The sequence below is a fragment of the Sylvia atricapilla genome, chromosome 5 (genome assembly GCF_009819655.1).
Source record: "Sylvia atricapilla isolate bSylAtr1 chromosome 5, bSylAtr1.pri, whole genome shotgun sequence".
Taxonomy (NCBI): Eukaryota; Metazoa; Chordata; class Aves; order Passeriformes; family Sylviidae; genus Sylvia; species Sylvia atricapilla.
Window position 1 is genome coordinate 11,743,297 of NC_089144.1, and position 17,201 is coordinate 11,760,497.

Genomic DNA, 17,201 nt, shown 5'->3' on the forward strand with positions numbered 1-17,201 from the left:
GAGTTAATTGTAACTCAGAAAGAACAAGAGGAGCCCAGACAGGATTCCTCGGCCCTATTATTTACGACACAAGAAGAACAGAAATTGACCCGGATGGGTATTTCAAAGAACGCAGAAGGGAAGTGGCACTTAGCAGATGGGCGAGAGGTGTTATCTAAATCAATAGCTACTCGAGTGCTAACCAGGTTACATAAACAAACACACTGGGGAAGCCAGGCTTTGATAGACCATTTTGCCACCAAATACATGTGTATCGGACTGCACGACTTAGCTAAGCACATTACCCAGGGATGCCCCACCTGCTTGAGAGTTAACAGATCAGTACAAAGAAAATTGCCATTGGGGGGGAGACCTTTAGCTACCAGACCATTTTCTAAAATTCAAATAGACTTTACTGAATTCCCTAAAGTAGGAAGATATAAATATGTACTAGTTATAGTAGACCACCTAACCCATTATGTTGAAGCTTTCCCTACCACTAGAGCAACTGCGCAAACGGTGTCTAAAATTTTGTTGGAACAAATAATACCTAGGTACGGGGTAACTGAGGTTATAGATTCTGATCAGGGACCACACTTTACCTCCAAGATAGTCAAAAACCTTGCTGAGGCTTTGGGAATAAGGTGGGATGAACACACCCCTTGGCATCCTCAAAGTTCTGGAAGAGTAGAAAGAATGAATGGGGAATTGAAGAAGCAATTAGCCAAGTTAACGATAGAAACCAAGCTCTCTTGGATAAAGTGTATTCCCCTTGCCTTATTAAATCTTAGGGCCCAACCTCGAGCTGATATAGGAATATCTCCTTTTGAGATGTTATATGGAATGCCCTATGATGCTGGAATACCACAGGATCACCCTGGAATTACAGACAAAATCATTCAAACATATATTAATGAATTGATGAGATACAGACAAGAATTATGGAAAAAAGGACAATTAATCCAGCGTCCCCCTCTTGATATTACTTTACACCAGGTAAAGCCCGGAGATTGGATCCTTATAAAAACGTGGAAAGAAACCACTCTGCAACCTCGGTGGGATGGCCCGTACTTGGTATTATTGACCACCAATACAGCGGTGCGAACTGCAGAGAGAGGGTGGACTCATGCCAGCCGCATAAAAGGGCCTATACCCAAGGACGAGTGGGAGGTCAAGAGCCCAGCCGGAGACTTGAAACTTAAACTGGCTCGTAAAGGGGGGGGGAACCCCACTTGAGAAAGACAGCGATTGAATCTGACTGATTCTGGTCCTCTTGACTTCTACATCTTTTAAATACAGACATTGGGGAAACATACAAAGGATACATATATATTGTTTAACCTTATGGAATAAAAGAGAAGTGGTTAATGGATAGGGAACATAAGCATAGAACCTTTAGAATAAAATATTTACCTGGGGCTAGAAGGGATGATAAGGGGAATGTATATGCACAAGATGTGCAAATAAAGTGTACGGATTTATATTGTAGGGGAACCTGTTATCCATTTGTATGCTATCAATGCTTAGTGTGTAAAGACAGGTGGTGGACCCATTGTAATAACGGGTACCCACCAAAAGGAGTTTGTTATTCCTGTTGGTCTCTCCAACGAGAAATAACTAATTGGACATTGGCCCAGAGGGTGGCCACTGGAAACTTAATATTAGGATCTAATGAATGGTGGAATATTTTTGCAGAAGGGGTTAATCCGGACCTTTACTGTTATCATTCAAACGAACCAGTGCCTTTCGTGGCGCACATTATAGCAGGACTGTGCCGCAAAAGGGCAAAGAGCATCAATTGTAACGTTCCAGAGGTCAAAGACCATAATTGGAACACTTACATTCAAAAGACAACCCGAAGGGGGCAAAACTCCCCTCCTGAAGAATACTCTTGCTGCCGAGAAGATGGTACACCCCGTGGCTCGAAGCAACCGAGTCGACGGGCGAGGCAGAGGAGACAAAGACTGTGGAGGAGGTCGCCCCGATATCAGTGGAATCAAGAGGTTATGGTCCAGGAAATGCCCCAAGAGTGGGAATGACCCTCCTATCCAAAATCGTACCTGTTATTACAAAGGAGAGACCACTAGTTTAAGGCTGACAATTAAGATGACTATCATGTTAAGTTTATTTGATGGAGCAGACAAGAGCTAAAGCGATTTAATGAACAAAACAAAATAGCCTGAAAGAAAAAGGGGGGATTGTGATAAAGTGTGTTTGTTCACTAAATCTGGGTGAAGGGATATAGATGCTTTGCTCACTAGAAGGGTGAAGGGAAATAGATGTTTTATTCACTAGAAGGGTAATAGGATATAGATGTAATAAAGTACATTTGTTCACTAGAAGGGTGATGGGATATAGATGTAATAAAGTACATTTGTTCACTAGAAGGAGTGAAGGGAGATAAGTAAGGTATGTCCGTTCACTAAATCAAGGATGAAGGGAGATAGATAAAGAATGTCTGCTCACTAAATCAAGAGATAGATAAATTGTATAACTTTACTGACCCCTTCCTGTTGAGATAAACATTTTCAGGGACACGCTAATTGCGATGATTAACTGCATCTGAGGAAAGGCTAATCAAGACCCTAGCAACACAGGATGGACATGCGCAGAGTACATCGAGGACAGTCACGTCGACAAGGAACAGAACTGTATAAGAGGACACCAGAGACCCCGGATCGGCGCGGCGGGTTTGTGGGACGAAGAGCCCACCTGTCGCCCAGCGCTGAAACTGCTTTTGCTTTGCTTGCTGTAATTAATAAAATTTCAATTGGAAACCATAATTGGCTTTTGGTCATAAATTGGTAACAACTGCTAAAATCTGGAGTTATAAAAAGGGCCAGATCAGAATCAGGTATGTCTGCAAAGTGTGTGTAGGAAAGGTAGGTTGATAATCAAAATGCGAAGCAAACATTCTCCTCTTCTCAATCTCCATGTTGCCAACTTTTACAGTTTTACCACAAGTTTTGTATTCAGCATTTTTTTTAAAGCTCCTTAGGTCAAGTGGTTGTGCAAGAATTTCAGCTTATATTTTCACTGCTGTGAAATAAAGCTTGAAAATGTGGCTGTAGTATTTATTTCAGGCACGAAAGTAGAAAACAGACAAAATGTCCCAAATGGATGCAGTTTTTGAGAGAAAAGATGGGGCTAATTCATGAGTATGAGAATGACACAACTGGAAATTACACAACTGGAGAGGCAAACAAAGCCAATAAAATGACTGATTCTATCAGTATGTGCAAAAGGGGAGATTTTCATACAGAGAAAGTCTCCTGTACCCAGATCTAGAGTTCATGTTTATTAAGTAAAACTCTTTATTCCTTGAGCCATCAGTCTGACTATGCACATCAGAGGCCCTATCTACAGGCCCAGAGCTCTGGGCTGAATTCCTAGAAGCTCAACACATTCCCCAGAAACCACAAAGCTGACTCATTCAGAGTTCTTCAAGTAATAACTTAGTACAGTGTATCAGGCCACGTTAAACCTGATACATAAAATTAAACAGTTGATGCAAAAGCCATAAGCATCTAAAAAAATCCCTTCAGCTGTCTTGGAATTAAGACAGAGCCTAATATATGTTTGATAGCATCTCCCAGTATTGCTAGATGGAGAAGGAAGCTCTTGTTTTAAAGAAACAACCCAATTTCTTATCTCTGTCAGGAAAAATTAATGTTATAACCCCTTTGTCACTTTTGCTTGCATCATGAAACCAAATTGTGAATTTTGCTCTCAATTTATACTCAGTTTCCTTTTCTGATTATCTGACTCACTTAATTTTGGTTTTCGGTTCCAGTCTGAAGCTGTGCAGACACAGGAGCTGATCCCAACTTCCAGGAGTGGGATGTGAAACTAAAGCTCCCATAAAAACAGACAAATAATATTTCTCTATTTTCTTATTAATCAGAAATCTGTAACCACCTCAGTAACAAGAAGATCTCCCTCGGTTTCTGGATTGAGTCTTGACCACAGGGAAATCTTTAGAGAGCAGTAATGGCCTTACTGATTGCATTGTAGCCATCATCAAGCATTATTTTACTGCTAATAACAATTTTTTCTGCTAACTTCCTGTGTGCCTATAATCCCTTTTCACACAGTTCGTATGGCAAGAATTACAAAATTATACCATGACACAAGTGCGGGTCTGATGAAGCATTGCCCCCTGACATGGCAGTGATGGGTGGAAGGCACCTTTCAGCTCTCAACAGAGCAAAGCTTTGTTCATGGACAAAAACATACAGATCCATAAACTATCGATGTGTTCCACATCGGGAAATTATACATAAGACTTCTTATGAAGAATGAATATCCGAAATAATTATTTGAGCACATGACAGCCTGGCAAGCAGTTCATGACTTTTTTGGGAAGTATTGCTTACTGAGGGCAACCTCGTTTCCCGCCATTCCAGTGATAGAGGGTTTATTGTCTTCATGTCTAGACTGTTGTTTCCTTGAATGTTTTCATCCAGTCAAACACAAAAAATATACATAAATATTCTTTCTGAATTTGGTGCTTAATATGTTTACTAAATCCTCTTGGCAGCAGAAATAAGATGCAATTTGAAACCAATATTTTAGTAGTGAAGTGGGGGATTCAGAGTTAGTGGAATGAAATACCTTTGTTTCAGTGTGTGAGATTACCTTTTTTTGGTCTCTTTAATCACTGAATATCAACATAGATCGGAGTAATTTCACGGAAATCAGTCAGCATCTGTTATGGAAGCTTCATGGAGGTGTTTTTGTATGCTTTGTTTAATAATTCATCATAGGAAATAGTCTTTCAAGGACTAATAAAAAAAATCATCTTGCTATTCGTGCTCATGTTGAACCGCACCTTCTTTTAAATGGCTTCACTGAAGTCAGTAACATGCTCAAGCCAGTAACGTGAGTGAATGAGGCTCCTGAAACAGTTAAGGTATTCCTCCAAGTGAGGGAGGGGAAGAGAATGGGACTTAGGGAAGTCTCTGACTGTCATCCAAGTGGCCTTTTTGTTTCCGCTGCTGCTCTCTCCATGGCCCAGGCTCTGAGGCTCCTTTGTTCTTTCCGGAGACTAACCCCTGCTAGCGCTGATGAAAGCCCTGTGAGCACACACTGTCTCAACAGCTGCTGGAGGAGCTCTTGGCTCTGTGTCTGTTCTTCCAGCTCCAGCCTGATTGGGATTCATCAGTAAGGTTTAGAAACTTGGTCTCTTTTCCTTTGTGATCTTCCAGTTTTGAATTGCAAGAGGACAGTGTCAATACTTTGCAACTCTCTTGGGAATCAGTATCATAATGCATATGTCAGCAGATCAGTTCCAATTTCTTTCACTTTCTAGATGTCTTTCCATTATAACTTTTATTGCAAAATGAAAGAAATATTTAGCAGAAATGCATTCCTTCAAAATGTAAGGTTGCAGCACTGTAGAATGCAGACTAAAGACAGGGACAGCACAGGATGAACTTATAGTCTGACTTTTATTTCGCTGAGCTTCAGGCACTTTGAAAATGGGGTTCTAGTGTGAGGTTTTTTTGTCTAGGCTCCTTCTAGTTAATTAGGAAGTATGATAACTCCAGACAGTAACTGATACCACCTGGTTTTAGCAGGTAATTTAAGGTGCATTTTACCTGAGTGTGGATGCTGGTTCTCCTGTCCCCTCAATTGTGCTCACATGCCTGTTGGGAATGTGCGGCTGAGGGCCTGGAGGAAAGTGGCACTGTCCCTTCCCGTGTCTGCCTCCAATTAGATCATGTCCAATGTAATATGGAAGGGGGCCCTGAGGGTGCAGTTTGATGAGCAGCTGATCTAACAGCTCATGACTGTTGAAATGATGGACCCAGACTTCATTCCCTTCTTATTTTCTTCTCCCTTCCTCACGCCCAGGTCACTCAGCTTCTTTCTTCATTTGCCAGCTCTCCTGCCCATCTAACACCTCTGTGATCCAGCTGTACTGGCTATCACACTAAAATCTATTTACTTTTTTTTAATGATTTAATTTTCTACCAGCTCATGAAGGTGTCTCCAGTCACAGAAGGCATTCACAAGTCCACAGCCATTGCAAAGGAAGTGGTGCTTGTGTGGCCCTGGCAGCAGAGAGGGGAACAGAATAGAAGATCTCCCTGTACTGGTGGCAGTGAAGTGTTAGACCCACATGGCTCATTCAGAGCCTTTGTGAAATGCCTTACTCTGACATTCAGGTTGAAAGAAGCAGTCATTTTTGCCCAGCATTGCTCTAACTCATTACCCAGCCACTGCTGGCATGGTTTCCAGACCAGAGAACTGATCTAACTGAAAATTAACCTTCAGGGGAGAAAGAAGGAGGTGGAAGAGGATGGTTTCAGTGTATCAGCTATCTATCAGGGTTACTAAAACCTTATGTCAACAAAAATGAAATTACACTACAGAATTTGGAATAAACCACTCATTCTGGGCAAAAGACCTTGGGGAAACTGCTTTTCCTGATGTTGATGCTCACATAGGTCAGTGTAAATTTCTGCCAAACTACAGCCTTAGGATGTGGTTAATGGTAGTAGAGGCACCTACTTCACTTGACTTACAGTAAAAAGAGTCTAAATATGAGCTTTTAGCTATTGAAGTCAGGTGAGTAAAACCTACTTTTAGCCTCCTTGGCCTGCTTTTCTGTTTCCATCAGGATCAGTGGAAACCACTAATTTTTAATACCTTATTTGTATACTCTAACAACCATTTCTTTGATACTGTGCAACACTTTTAATACACTCAAATTATTCTCTGAAAATCTGAATACATTTCCCTGGCACATCCTAAAAATATCTTTTATTTATTATATGTTGGTTCCAAACAAATGTCACATTAATAAGCAGAGAGGCTTGTGTAGGTCTACGTCATCAGTCACGCAGTGGTTTCTTCTTCCAAAATACTTCCAGAATTAGGTCTGACTTCTTTTAACAATGAACTATTTATAGGATTCATAAGGGCCTTATCCTCCAACCCTGACTCAGCCAAAACTCACCACTGACCTTGACCTCCTGTAGTCTATTCTTGTAGCCTTACTCATGTGAGGAGCTTTTATTTGCTGGCCTGACCTGACTTGGGGAGTGTATTCTCATGAGTATGATTTTGCAGGCTTGGTTCCCAGCTCAGTGGGACATGGTAAAATATCACAGAATCAATTCCTGAGATGCATGTGTTATTTTTGCAATGTTGTAAGTACAAAAATAAGGGGGAAATATGCAGCTAAGTTCTGCATTCAGTACTACAACAATAAACTGAGTGTTATTACGTTAGGTGGGTACAGCTACGAATGAAAGCATTTAATTCTCATTTTGGAAGACAGTAATACATTTTTAGAAGAAAGCAGTCACTACATTTCTCAATTGTAAGAATTATTAGTAAAAGTAATTGATTTCTTTTCTCAGGAAGGTATAACTTTCTAAGTAGAGTATTATTGCAGTGTTAGGTGATTACACTAGCGCAATATGATGATGGCAATAATTTTTTCTGTTTTTTTTGTCTTTTTTCTAAAAACCATTCTAACTAGTGTTGATTTTCCTAATAATTTTCTGTTTTTCATTATGATGCAATATGGTACATTTTAAAAGCTAATATATTGTTATTAGTAGGTCTGGATAGCAAGATGTGTTGTCTATATCAAAAATAATTACTCTTAGCAGTCTATTATGTTTCCATTTGTTTAGAATCTCAGAATCATAGCATCATTAAGGTTGAAAAAGACCTCTAAAATCATTGAGTCCAACCACTGTAAATCCACACATGATTCATGCATCCAGCACCACTATGTTCCCTTCTAAACCATATCTTCAAGTTCCACCTCCACACAATTTTTTGAACACTTCCAGGGATGGTGATTCCACCCCTTTCCTGGGCATCTTGTTCCAATGCCTGACCACTTTTCTAGTGAAGAAATTTGAAGGACATAAGATTTAACTGACTCTTCCCTAATATCCAATCTAATGACTCTTCCAATTATAAAGATTGTAGTTATGTATATTTGTTGTGTCTTCTTTACAACATGTATTATGTTTCACATCTCTTTCTTTTTACCTTTGCATCTTCTCACTTTAAAGTGGAAGAGTCAAAAGTATTAGGTGCTTTTATAAGTCCCCAGTGTTTTTTTCATTCACATTTGAATCACTTATTTTTATTTTCCTGTATTTTGTTGTGCATCGTGAGACACCATTTATTAAATAGTGAATCATCAGTATATTATATGGTGGTCTTCTGTAAGTCCTACATTTTGTTCATTTGAATGCAAGCATGCAATAAACAGGTATCTCCAGTCAGCTGTCTCCTGTGATGCCTAGGCCTTTTTCTTGAGTGGCAACAGTAAAGATGAAATCTATTATCCTTATAATTATTTGAAGGAATTCCTTCCAATCAGCACTGTTGCACATTTATCAGCATTTGACTTTATCTGTATTGCCAGTTAACCTCATTCCACCAGCCCAGTCCTGGAGACATGTACATCTTTCCATGCTTCTGAAGAACCACAAACAGCAGGAATAAAGGCAGAAAGGAATTGTCCTTTCTCAACCATGTTGCAAGCTGAGAATCAGCTTCTATTCCTCCCAAGGTCAGCCCAAGACATGGTGGAAAGCAGATCATGTGTGCCCTGACTATTCCATTGTTGGCATCAGGAGACAGTTCTGCTACTGGACCCCAACACATTTCTAATTGCCTTGGTCAGTACATACAAACAGTATCTACAAGAGGTTTTATTTGTTTATCGTTTGTATGCAGGCTCTTAGATCTGGGTGCAGCACTTTTATTCATTACAGCTCCTTCCCGTAGCTCTCATGCTTAATGCCCATTGACCCTGATGTCCTACAAGCAACAGTCTTCTTTGCCTAGTCATTGCTTTTTTCCTGATGTCTCCAGCCTCCCTCCATTCCTTACAGGACAGGCTGCCATAGAGATCTGTGCCAAGTTCCCCACAAGCACATACTGGCCAGCCTCCTCTTCCATCTTTTCCTATGCACACTGCTCTCTTTTAACCCTGGCCAGCAAATACAAGCATTGAAATCATCATGTCTGACTTGTTTACAGCCCAGTCTGCCCTGGGCTTTAACCAAAAGGCACCTTTGACATTCTTCTTCCTCTTTCTCCCATTTTGGGCCACTGACTCCTCATTCCACTACAAATTACATCAGTCCAAAACTGGGCTAGATTCTATCTCTTCCCACAGCACTATTAATTGTTCTTGTCACAGAAGGAGTACAGAAACCAAAAAAAAATGACTTAAAATTGCATATGGGTGCATTGCTGTATCTTCAGAAATGGGCAGTTCCAAATGCTTCTGAGAAAGATGCAAGTAGCCCTGTGGTTATCATATAACATACTGTGCACCTGCCTTGGATGTTAGGTTTCATTCTGATCTCTGATAGTTAGAGTCCAGTTTATCCTCAAAGTGTAGCATTTAATATTCCAGGGTAATCAGATTAATTAGAACTATACATATTCTCAAAATCCATAGAAATGTTTAATTCCTTTTTAAGTTTTAGGCTCAATGACCTTTTTTATCCACAGTCTAATTACAGGGTACATGAGAAGTAAGAGACAAGTAAGAGAATTATTTAAGAAACTGCCATCATTTAATTGCTTTGAATTAATTTCAAACTCCTGCTCCATCTTTTCTATAGCACTTTTTATTCTTCTATGCTCTTTCCTAAGTCAATCACAATTAATCTTTAAATTTTTCTTTGGAGAAGCTGCTTTCCATGCTCTGGATCATTCTTGTAGCTTTTCCTGAGCATATTCTGAGGAGGGCCTTTGAAAAACCTTTTCTAAACCCCAGAAGTAATGTATTTGCTATTTTTTTTTTCCGCTTTATCAGGACACCCTTGAGTGTGGTTTTCCTTTGCATGGGCAGAGGTGTTTGTCCTATCATAATCATGGTTAGGCCTTTCATAAGTCTGTCATCAGAGACTCAACCACTTGACCTAGTGATAAAGATTCTTATCTTATAATTCCTAGAAATCTTTTTGAGCCATATTTAGCCATGTTTTTGTGGATATATACGCATGTTGCTGACTTAAAGTACTAGTAAAGAGTCAGATGATTTGTTTGTATGTTAGCCCAAGAACTTTCTCATTCTTAGAGTGTTGGCTATATCCTGCCTGTGTTTTATTTTAAATTTATCAGTTTATAACATCTATGTTATTTCCTCTGTAATCCTTTTGCTGGTTTTGTATTTTTATTACAAGAAAAATATTATTGTAATCGATGTTCTCTGCTGGGAAAAAAAGGCTAAACAGGGGTGATTATTTGTTTTGCATAAACTTCTGACTAACTAAGCCAGCTGGATCAAAGGTCCATCTAAATAATATCTTGCCTCTGACAGTAACCAATAATAGATGCTAGGAGAAAGCATATATAAAAACATAAAAGGTTTTTTTTCTTCTCTTGCAACTCTTCCAGATTATAAAATTAAGGAACCAAGACAATCTGGAATATACTAATTTACTTTTTTGGCATCCAAAAAATCATATGATAATTAGTTTAATGATTTAATAAATGGGAAAAAGTACATCTGTCTATTTAATTTTCCTGCCTGATAATTTTGTGTGGTATATTGTAGTTTTTAAGTTAAGAAAAATAGTGCACAATCATTCTCCACTCAGGATTTTATATACATTTATCACATTTTCTTTATTCCAGGGTGAGGATTGTATTGAATATCTTTTCATGTAAAATTTATGCCCTACGTCTTATCATCCTTATTAAACTTTTGTGTTTTTCTGAGACTCGTGTTTGTTTGAAAAGGCATACAGAGGCTTTACTCTTTGTAATTGTTGTTTTTATTTTCTTGGGAGTGCCATTGATCCATAATTTGCATCTCAAATATTGTAATAGAGTTCCCACTAATTTTTCTTACGTCAATGACTATTTGCTTGTCAAATTCTCAACTAGACCTTCTAATTTCCATTTTATACTTTATTTTCTGCAAGTATCTTTTTGAAGGCATGTAAATGAGTGGTTTGCTTTTCACAGGCACAAAAGCCATCTGATGTTAATTATCAGTTGTAGCTCACACATTGATTTTAGCTTTGGCCCTTGGGTAGGAAGCAGCTCTCTAGGACAGCAGAGTAGTGTGGGCAGTTAAATTGCTATAGAAACAGTCTCTGCTTGCCAACATCCTTCAGAAGACTTCAGGAGATCAAGATGAACCCAGGAGGTTCAACAAGGCCAAGAGCAAGGTCCTGCACCTGCACTGGGACAATCCCCAGTATCAGTACAGGCTGGTGGCTGAAGGCATGGAGAACAGCCCTGATGGGAAGGACCTGGGGATGTTGGTGGGTGAGAGCTGGACATGGCCTGGCAATGTGCACTCTCTGCCCAGAAAGCCGGTTATGTCCTGGGCTGCATCCCAGTGTGGGCAGCAGGGACAGGGAGGAGATTCTGCCCCTCTTACTTGTTCTCATGAGACCCCACTGGAGTTCTCCATGCAGGTCTGGTGTCTTCTGCACAGGAAAGAAACAGATCTGTTGGAGCAGTGCCAGAAGAGGGTCACAAAAATGATCAGAGGGCTGGAGCACCTCTCTTATGAGGACAGGCTGAGAGAGCTGGAGTTGCCCAGTCTGGAGAAGAGAGGACTCCAGGAAGACCTTTTTGTAGACTTTCTTTACTTAAAGGCGGCTTATATAAAAGATGGAGAATGACTTTTTACTGAGGCTTGTGGTGATAGGAGAAAGGCCAATGTTTTAAACTATAAGGGAGTAGATTAGATTGCTTATTAGGAGGAAATGTTTTATGATGAAGGCTGGGTCAGACACAGGAACAGGTTGCCCAGGTGAAGTTGTGGATACCCTATCCCTGGAAACATTCAGGTTTGGATGGGACTTCACACAACCTTGCTGCCCATGGCAGGAAAAGATGTCCCTGACCATGGCAGAGGGTTGGACTAGATGATCTTTAAGGTCCCTTTTGATGCTAGGATTGATTATGTGTTCACTACTTGCCAAACCCATTTTCTTACCTGCTCCTTGCCCAGTAGGAAGAGAGTGGCCACAGAAAAGAGCAGTGCCTTGCAGCTGTAGTAGGTTTTACATGTTCACACATTCCTAGTGGGGACTGTGGGTAGGGAAACCTGCAGGGTGGTGCTGGGCACACAAACAGTGGGACTGTGGCTCTTGGTTATGGGAACAAGAAGCTTGCTTAGTTTTCATGCTTTAAATTGCTTAAAGACCTCAAATTAGATACTCCATACTGCTTTGTGGACTGAGAGCCTAATGAGTTTAGCTAATGAGTTGTATGTCCCATATTGTGCAGAATGAATGTTTCTACACAGTTTTGTTTTAAGAACTCCATGAATAATAGCCTTGAGTAATATTCTCAGGCTGGGAAAAAATTACATAAAAATGTAAATACATCTTTAAAAACCAGTTTTAATTACTTAAAAGCTAAGTGCTCCAAATACCTTAATTCTGATTGTCTGATTGTTGTGTGACTTCTCACTGAAGTGAGGTTATGGTTGTTTAGGTACCTTAAGGACACCTTGATATTTTACTGTAAAAATCCTCTTTTTTTTTTTTTTTTTTTTTTTTTTTTTTTTTTTTTTTTTTTTTTTTTTTTACTACCACAATCTTACTTTTTATTCTACCTTTTAATTACTGGTGCATAACCTGTATCAATATTAGTTTCTTTTTCTCAAAATCCTGAAATAATATTTTTGGTTCTGAACGTAAATATCAGCTTCCTAAGTCACTTTAAATATCAGGACAACTCAGATTGCCTCACCTAGAGGCAGTGAAGTCAGTTGAAAGTAATACAGCTTCCTGCAGCTTTGCTTTTTCTCATTTCTGGAAAGGTTTGAAGTTGGTGAATGTATGGAAAGTTAGAAAAAGAGCAATCTTGCTTAAAATCTAGGTGGAGGTAGAAAATTTGCTTTGTAAAACAACCTAATGAAGTAATCATCAGAGTCACCGAGGAGAGCAGGCAGCATCCTGCAAAGCTGCATTTCCACCTCACTGATCAGGCTCTGTTCCTTCCACTCAGTGAGAAACTCACTGAGGACACAGGAGGAATGCACAACATGCAAATCTAACCAGTTGTGGGTGCTTTTTGTAGTTCTCCCATGACTAAGAAGCTAATGATCATGAGTAATTTATTTCAGCCTTTTACCTTATGTCTTTTTATCTAAAGATGGGATCCTCGAGATGTCACCTCCCCTAAACTGTGGAAAACACAGAGCAGTAATTTGTAATTCCTCTCAGTTTGTCATTTTCAGCTGTGCCAGTCTATAAAGCCACCACTTCTCCAGCACATGTGATGGGCTCACCAGGCATGCACAGTACAATTTTCACTTTCAAAGTACATTTGTTTCAGGGGACTGCATATGCCCTAAAACCAGCTCACACCTGGAATCCTACTGTAATGACTGCCCTCCCACCATACTTTCTGAAGGAGCTGTCACTACCAGGGGAAGCTGAGTGTTCACCAAAAAACACTTACAATGTATTGTAATTTAAAAATAGTTTAGCTTCTGATTTTGATGATGTGAATTGTAACATCTGTACTGTCTCACCCTTCACATGAGACTGAAAATAGAATAAAAGACTTTAAAATGCCTCTCAGGAGCCCTGTGTCTAAGTCAGAAAAAAGGATAATCCAATGCTGTTGTTCCTGGAAGACCAGTTTGGTCAGAGCAGACTGGTCCTTTCAGGTGAAATGCCATTAATTCACTTAGGAGTTCTGGATACACAAAATTTGAAGAAACTATGTGACCCTTTCAATCAGTGAAGCACCAGTCATCCCAGTGATTGAAGAGGATGAGAGTGGAAGGCTTGGTCTTCTCCAGTGGGGAATACAGAGTTGGAAAACAAGACTAATGCAAACATCCAAGTCTTTTAGAGCGTTACCTAAGAACCCAAACCTGTGCAACTATTTAGTGAGTGGAGGGAAGATGGGCAAGAGTGGTCTGTCTGCCCTCCACCCCACCACCTCAGGGTGCTTTGGAACTACCAATACAAAGTAATACAAAGCAAGGAATGTGTAAAAATAATGAACATTATTTTTATATTTTTATTATAATAAAAATAAAGAGCAAAATTATTACAGCCATGAGCTGGGCCTGCTAGTGAATTAGATCAGAGAGCTTAATAGTCTGTGAGGGTGAATTGTGCTCATAGAGTGAGGAAGCCTCTGAGGTTTTTTCTTACAGATTTGTTTGACTTGGCCTATGTGGATATGTAAAGGTTGCAGAAGGAGGAAACCGCAGGAATTACTGCCGGACCTGAAAGATAAAGCTGTAGATTTTAGGACAACTGTATTCCCATAAGACACGTATCATTTTTGCTTAAAATAGTCTGTCTTTGAACAGTCAGAAAGTAGGTGTGTTGGGGTATGTGAGGACCACAGTAAGTTTTGGTTGCTTGTTTGGTTATATATATATATATATATATATGGGTGAGGGTTTTTTGGTTTTGTTTTTGGTTTTTTGTGTGAGTGTGGTTGTTTGGTTGGTTGGTTGGTTGTTGGGGGTTTTTGCCCCCCCCCCCCCTTTTTTTTTTTTTCAACAGAAAAAAGAATCTTGTTGTAAATTAACTGGCTTATTGGTGTCAGACTGTCCCAGGTGCTAGATTCATATATCAGCTGATGTTAGCCCATGACGATACAGTTGATGCTACTAAGAATTACATTTTATAGCATACTTTCTGAACACTGTAATCTAGCCTTTGCCACCTGGACTACACCTCTCACAACCCATCTAGAATACAAAATAAATGAAAAAAAAATTAGAGGCAGATATTAAAATCTTGGAAATATAGCTAATAAATATAAAAGCTGGGAAAAAATTCTTGCAGCAAAACCAAATTAATATAAGTAGTGTAGCATCTTTAAACAGGTTTTTTTGTTTGTTTGTTTTTTGGTTTTTTGTTTTTTCTTTTTTTTTTTTAATTGAAACAATTCCAGAATTAAAGTCACTTAAGGGTTGTGCTTAGGCCAGACTGACTGGAACATATTTCAATTTCAATGAACCACTCTTTGGTTTAATCTGAAACTGGTATGACCTGAAAAACTTCCACAAAATCTCATTTAAATATAGTAATGCCCAATTTTGGTAATGTAACATGTACAAACAAGATGTCCATCAGTTTAGTTGGCAATTTTGAAAGATTTCCACTAAATACTCTGCAATCTTCTGTGTCTGAGAACCACAAACACTATGGATGTTTTTCCCTGCTATTTAGAGAATAAATGTAGCTTACTTTCTACTGTTTTTTAATGCTACTATTTCTTATTCCTGCTTCAGTGTGGTTGATCCAGTAAAGCTTTTTCTCAATGCTCAGCTTTTATTCCACTGGGTGCTGGTTGTGCCTTTTGATCTGTGCTGGGGATTTACTGGTACAAAATTGGAACACAAATTGGTTTTGGTTTGGACCAGAAGTTGATGTAATGTTTTTAACTTTTGTATTCCATGTTCATCTTTACAGATTATACTTATGGGCAAAGTACTGGTGCACATTTGAAAACTAGCTTTCTAGACACTAGCTAGACTTATTAGCTAGTAATCTTACTGTGGGAATAAAATTTGGATTTAAGGGGAAAATTAGACAATTCTATCTCATGATTTTTTGTTTTGTTTCCTCTAATATGAATTAGAATTACTATATATTTTTGAACGTATCATTTTATCTTTCAGTTTCTAATTTTACAGTATTAGGTGACCAAGACTGCATTCAGATCAAGGTTTGTATTTTTACGGACAAATGCAATTTCTACCATTTAAAAAAAAAAAAAAAAAAAAAAAAAAAAAAAAAAAAAAAAGTAAAAACTCAAGCTGCAATTTGCAAAAACTAAAGAAAGCAAAAATCAGGTTTACACAGATCAAAGGAGCAGCGAAGAGTTTGGTTCCAAGGCCGAGATTTGGCCACTCAAAATGATTTGCCCTCTCTAATGGGGTGATGCAGACACCCTGACTGCAATAGGGCATCAGTTTGCAGTTTGGTTCACTTAAACTATTTCTTTACCAGAAGTGCAGGCAGTCAGCCAGAAAAGTGGCCAAACCAGGAATGTATTGTTCTAATGTTTATGAAGTCAAAAAAAAACCCAAGTAGAAACCCTTCAGCCATTCTATCCCACTTTGTCAACTCCTCTAAAGTTTTGCAAAGACAGGGAGATATGGAATATGTTTCATTTACAATAAAACATTGCCAGAGAAAATTCTGAGGGCATAAGCCACATTTCTGGAAATTGCAATGACTCAAGTGACCTCTTGTAATGACAACTACAATTTTAAGCCTGGACTACTCTGATCTGTAATCAAGATAGAGAAAAAGAAACAGTGATGTGGGCAAAACAGACAGGACTGGATTGCATCAGAATATGGTGTTGTTTTCTTGTCTGACCCAATATAATCCATAACTTTGAGATAAAGAGTAGTAAGAGAATTGTGAGGACATTTCCTTTCTCTTTAATTTAGTCAGTTTTACAATTGTTTCAGGTTGGTCATTTGCTTTCAGGATTGTTTGTATTGTACCAGACTGAGGGCAGCTGTACCCCTATGGAATCATGATGCTGAGAAGCTTGTATGGGAATTCAGAAGATTGGTGGTCCATCCCCTGCACTGAGCTGATCAGCTGTATCCTAGACCATCCTCAATACAAGCATGCTTAAGTGCTCTTAAAACTTCCCATTTCCTAAAGCCTTTCTAGTCTGTGCTTTCCAAGCTAACCTGTTTTAATGTTTAACAATCCTTTAGGTTGGAAAGCATATTCCTAATGTCTACGCTAAACCTCCCAAGCTATAAAATAACCTAGTTATTTCTTGGTTTTCCTCTTGTGGCCATGAGTAGGAATTAACCATCTGCTCTTCATTTAAGGAGATACTGTTTCATTTGTTCTAACCTACAGTTCTTTAAACATATATCCAATATGATAAAGTGCACTAAGAGTGGAAGGGTGAGGGTTTGCTGTATTGGAGCTTAGTGGTGTGTGCTCACGGCCCTTTCTGTGTGCCAGCCTACCACTGTTCCTTAGCTATAAGAGAAACCCTCCCTTTGGCCTGTATTTTCACTGGTGCAGCCAGGTGGAGAACCAGTAACATCTTGCCCTGCTCTGAATTTTTGAACTTGTCTCAGTCATAAATTTTGCCCCTTACACAAGTGTAACCACAAAATGAGCAGATCCTGCCATTGCCTAAAACTGTGGAATCCTGTAGACCACAGCAATAGCTTTGCAGAGCAGGACAACATTTCATTCAATGTTGCAACCCCTTTAAAATATTTGTAATTACTAAAAGCCAAATTTTAT